Genomic DNA, 6,000 nt, shown 5'->3' with positions numbered 1-6,000 from the left:
TGGCTGGCAATAAACTGAGAAGGATCTGAAGTGGAAGTCGTAGGCATACCATACACATAGAATCCAGACATGCTGTTTCAAACTTGAACTGTACTTTAAAGTCCCTCCAACTAAAATGGCCACGAGTGCATAGATTCACTGTGCTGCTGAACAGACCCGTGATTGCCTATTTTGCACATGTAGCTTAATCACTCCTTTGTTTAAGTGCCCTGCATTTCTTAGGATTAGAAGGCTCTGGGGTCATCAGTTTTCTTCATTAATGTTCAGCCACTTTAAGAGACAAAGTAATTTAAAAAGAAGTGGTGGAAGAAATTTAAAACTTTTTATGGGGCATATTCATCTGGGGAACTTAACGCCAGGTCTAACTTTGTGTGCCCAGACCCATGCTCCTGACTCAGGCAACACTCCCCCTTACTTCAAATGCAGTGTTTCCAGCTTAGAAAGTGCTGGATTATTCCTAAAGTTGCAATCCTGAAATGAGCTCAGCATGAGCATCAATGCCAATGTGGTTCTTCAGAATTACAGGAGGACATACATTTGTTCTTTACTCTGGGGTATACAGTGTGAATGTGATCATGCTGGAGAAGAGTAAACTCTCAAGGCAACCTGAAAAGGGCAAGGGGCATCTGAAATACACTTGTACTATCTCTTGACTCTATTAGTTTTGACAAGATGTGTCTTCTTTCTTCCTGTATATAACATCTGATATTGATGCCTGGCTTATAAAGGGAAATTATTTTTGAATTCATGAAGTTGTGGGAGGTCCGAAGGAGTGAAAAATAAATTATAGGAAAATTGGTTATTTGCAAACTTCACCTGGAAAATTGTCCTCTATAGATATAGATTTTAGATCATAAGTATTTTAATATTATTTGATTTTGTACAATGCTCTTATGGATTTTCCCCACAGGACAAGACAAGAAGTAATGATCTTAAATTGCAGAGAAGGTTAGTTAAGCACTGAACAAATTATCTAGGGAAGTTGTGGAAGCTCTGTCACTGGAAGTTTTAATAATAGGTTGGACAAAAAACTTGTCAGTGATGGTATGGATAATACTTAGTCCTGCCTCAGTTCAGTAGACTAGACTAGATGACCTACTGTGGTCCCTTCCAGTCCTACATTTCTATGAAAATAGAAAGTACCAGGCAAGCAGTGGAAAGTAAACTAGATTGTTAAAGTATTTTCAGTTTTAATAACTTAAGGTGTTATTAATAACATAGCTCTGGACATTTAAAACACCAACACAATATAGCATTCCACTTATTAAGCCAATCTGGATTCTTTTTCTGTTTACCCTGCCATCCTCTAACACTTCCCCCTCCATGACCTGCCCCCGCAAAGAGTTTTTTGCGTTTATCCACCTGTTGTTGTCTTATAATATATAAACTTCTAGCACAACAGACTGGTAGCTCTAGGCACTACTGTAATACAAATAATAAAACTTGACTTTTAACATCCATTTAAAAAAAAGCCATTCCTCTTAATTTTTTTTAAAAAACATCGTAAATTCTTTTATCAAAGTTCAAGTATGAGAAGCCCACTCGCTCTTTTAGGCTTTAGGGATTGTTTTTATTTCAAAATTTACATGTTGCCTAGCACAAAACAATGGCAAACAACACATTCCAAGGATCTGCCACCAATAATTAAAGGAATCCTGGGACTCAAAAGTTATTAGATTTCAAGGAGCTTCAGAAAGTTCAAATTTTTCCTGTGTACACTATCACTTATCAGTATAAGCAACAGCTGCTTGCAAAATAGCTTTGGCCTGTTTGTCTCAAGCCTTGCTAAGGAACTTCATATATTTTTTCAGTTACCACCCCAACCCCGCAATTCACTCTACCTGCACAGCACCCTGTTGAAGTCAATGGGGTTCTACATGGGCACAACAGTTAATTTCAGGACTGGGGACTTAGCTTTCATTTTACTAGTGGTTTCTTGCAAAGTGACACCCTTGCCTAATGCAATTTAAAGAGTTTTCTCTACTACAAAGTAAAGACCTGCAGCAGGATTGGGATCCCGGGGGTACTGCAGGGCCCACTGCCAGAATAGCAGGAGTGGGATTAAAAAAAACAGTTCCGCACAGGGCTCTACAAAGTGCAGTGTAATTGTAGGATGTGGGTAGTGCTCCAGGATCTGCTGTCTTCTTGCATTATCTGGGTAATGGGTGCATGGGACATGTCAGGATGCCTAAGGTAGAGAACAGTCAGGCTGATTGGGGGTTTGACTGCAGAGATTTTCAACATAGTTTTATCTTCATTATCCCCCCAACCCTGTATGCCTGGCAATGGACCCTCTTGACAACAAAGAAAAGCTGGAAAAGCAAGCAGCTTACGTTCCCTTTGGCTAAGGAGGGAAACATCGATGTGGTGAGTAGCAAACTGACGTCACTAGAGAAATTCGGCAGCCTGTCTTCTCATTCAGTCATCTTTCTTCAGCTAACCGGGATCACATGATTTAGCAAGAGGCTGTATTATTACTTACAGATAGGCTTGGAAGGGTTAGCTTTTTAATCAGTAAATGTTGGTAAAAGTTGATTTCATTGCGCACACATACACAAACAGACAAAAAATATTTCCATTGATGATAATTGAAATTTACAGATACGCAAAGCAAGAAAAATGTTGCTTGAGAACTTAGAGTTTGGTTTAAGGCTATTTCCTTTGGCTATTTTGACATGTGATGTTGACAATTTGTGTTTTAGCAGTTATAAAGCTGTGACTTTTTAAATCTCAGGGTCTACTGTTATAAATAATTGTTGAACTCCCCACATTATCTCCTCCCACCATCATATCCCACAACTATGAAAATGTATATAAAAATGCTTAAAAAGAAACAGATGTTATCTGTCAGTTATAAAAATACAATTGAATGCTGCCAAGCCTACTTACAGAGCACCACAGATGCGCATGTACATTACACAACAGGCAATGATAGAATCCCTGCCCCTAAAAATGTACAGTCCAAAGCCCTGATCAGACATGCCCACGATAATTCCATGGCTTGTTTTGGAATCAAGAATAGAAACAGAGCAGCAAATTCTCCCCTTACAATATTTATCTCCATTAACTTTAATGGAGTCACAGTGATATAACAATGAGGAAAATATGGTCCTGAAAGTTTCAAACATTACCTCCTTCAGCAGTGAAAAATGAACCACAAGAAACACTGATATGAAACGGGCTGACCTTCATGTCACAAACTAATCATGTCTTACGCTACATTCTTCATTATAATGATATCACACAACATTTGACAGGGTTAAAGAGAAGTTAGTTTCCTATCCATCGCCACATGTCCCTGAAGTTATCCAAATTTACTGTCTTATCGAAACAAGAGAGGGGGAGAAATCTGTAGAAGTCAAATGAACAGGATTGGATTAAATTCAGACCTTATGTAAGCAGGTGCAGCTCCATTTGGCATTAAGAAGAAACCATTACTAAACAGTATAATAACTATCTTTCTTTGCATTTCCAGAATATCTTTCCTCTGAGGATCTATAAGTTCTTTACAACCATTAAGCCTCACACCATGCTAGTGAAATATGTGAGTGTTCCTCTATGCATTCTCTAGCTGGGTAATAGGTAGGCCTTATCCATCTCTGATAAGTGATATGTCCAGGATCACACAGCAACTCAGTATTAGTCAGGCACAGACTCTTAGAAGGCCTGATTTCTCATCCCCTACTTTGAATGCTAAACAACACTCCCTTCAGGCATGTCACTGAAACATATGACACTTAGATGATTGAGCTGCACTATTTCCGTGTGCCCACATCTGCAAAAGATATTGGGGGACTTGTAATGCAAACCTATCTTGATAGATGTGATGAACACAAAGTTTACTGCTGTCAGGATCATGATAAGGGCTGTCAGGACTAAGGATCAGAGCAGGGTCAAACCTGAGGCTAAGAGTAGCAGAGGATTTCATAGTTAAGCTCCAGGCTAGGGTTGATACCAAGGATCCAAGTCTGAGTCAGGCTTCAGGGGTCAGAACAGGAGATGAGGTTCAAATTAAGGCAAGGTCAAAGCCAGGCATTCAAGAGCAGAAATGAATGTGGCAGCTACAGAAGATCCTTACTGCTGACTAGACACTTCCTGGATCACCCCTTGGATTTGTAAAGGGCAGGGAGCCAATCAAAAGCCATGAGGCTGCTGCCTGACAAACCTCTTGAGGAGGGACATTCTGTGATTTGTGTTTGCCATGGTCAAGACCATAGACTTGGAACACTGGCTCCCGGGACCACTCTCCTGGTCCACAGCCCTCCTCGCCTACAAGGTACCAGAGGGACCTGCATTTGATTTTTGAGTCCAGCATCTTGTGGTCTTCATAATTGTCATGCCCTTGGACCCACATTGGAGGGGGCAGTGAAGGGTTTCTCAATGTAGGATTTTAGCAATGATATGTGGAACAGTAGGTGGATTTTGAGGGATCTGGGTCATTGAAGTCTCAAGGTCAGTGTGTTGATTATCTGACAGATGGAATACGGCCCGAGGTATCCGTAATCCAGTTTACAACACAGCCAGTCGATGCAGAGGTGTTTGACTGAGAGCCCCACTTTGCCCAATGGTGGTGAATCCCAGGCTTTCCCAGTGCCGGCAGTCTGTAATCTTGTAATCTTCCTTGGCCGTGTCCAGGTGTGCCTTGAGTTCTTATTGGATCTCATGGATCTGGTGCACCCGGTCGGTGGCTGCAGGATTGGTGGAGTTCATAGGTACAGCCAGGTGGAGACAGAGGTGGAAGTCACAGTTTGCATAGAACAGACTCTGCCTGGTGGAGACATGATTGGCATTGTAATAAGCAAACTCTGCATGGGGTAGGAGGCTCGACCAGGTGTCCTGATGGAAATTCATGAAGCAATGTGAATATTTTCTATATTTTCTAACACTCAATTCACTCATTTGGATTGACAGTTTGTGGGTAAGTATGGACCCTGAACAATCATTGGGTTTCACACCAAGACTGCAACACAAACTGCAGACCCCAATCAGTTGTACTCGCTTCTGGAGTCCATGGAAACAAATTACATGAGTCACCAGGGGCTGAGCCATTTCTTTCGAGGAGGGTAGGTGCACACTGTGGACAAAGTGGACCATTTTTGTCAATTGATTGACCACAGTGAAGACTACAGTGTACCTGTTAGACACAAGGAGCTTGACTATGAAGTGCTGGGTAATGGCTGACCAGGGGTCCAAATGGGCTCTCAGAAGGCGTTAGGGTGCTAAGGGTTTTTTATTCCAGCATCTTGGTGCAGGCGCATGTCCCACAGGAATCAACATACAATTGGATTGTTGTGCTCATTCAGGGCCACCAGCAGGAGCGGATGGTCACACAGAGGGTCTTGAGGTGACCCAGATGTCCTACGAATGGTGAGTCACAACAGCACCATAGTACCTTTAATTGAAGGAGTGCTGGCAGAACATACAAGCAACCCTTGACATGAAGAAAGCCATCCTGAATCTGGTGTTGCCTCTGGCTTGCTGCCTCAAGTTCCTTGGGAAGCGGTTCCTTCCCTGCAGCTGAGCAGATCAGTGACACGGGGTCTTGGGTAATCGTAGCATCCAGGAAGTTCCAGGGCATAAGAATGCCTGGGGACTCAGCACGTATTGGCTGGTGAGGTATTCCCCTTTTCAGGACAAGGCACTGGTAGTCTTCTTCTGGGCCCCTGCGGGGTATGTGATGGTGAAATTGAAGCCTGTGAAGAACAGGGCTGAGCACAGTTGCCTCTGGTTCAGTGCCTTGGCTCAGTGGAGACATTATATTTTTAGGATCTATGTAAACCCGTATTGGGTATCAAGCACCCTGTAAATAGTGGTACCAGTGGTGCCACTCTTTGAAGGCTACTTTGATAGCTAGAAGGTGAGGAGTCGAAGGGGTGTTATCTTCAGGCCATCGGGTTGCCAATTTTGGTTGGACATATTCCTAGAAGTTTCATCACATGACATAATCTTTAATTAAAAATGAATCTTCAATTCATGGAGACTCCAGGACAATCCTGAAGG

Source organism: Caretta caretta, chromosome 5 (genome assembly GCF_965140235.1).
Source record: "Caretta caretta isolate rCarCar2 chromosome 5, rCarCar1.hap1, whole genome shotgun sequence".
Taxonomy (NCBI): domain Eukaryota; kingdom Metazoa; phylum Chordata; order Testudines; family Cheloniidae; genus Caretta; species Caretta caretta.
The sequence above is the reverse complement of the archived record's forward strand: the minus strand, read 5'-3'. Positions refer to the sequence as shown.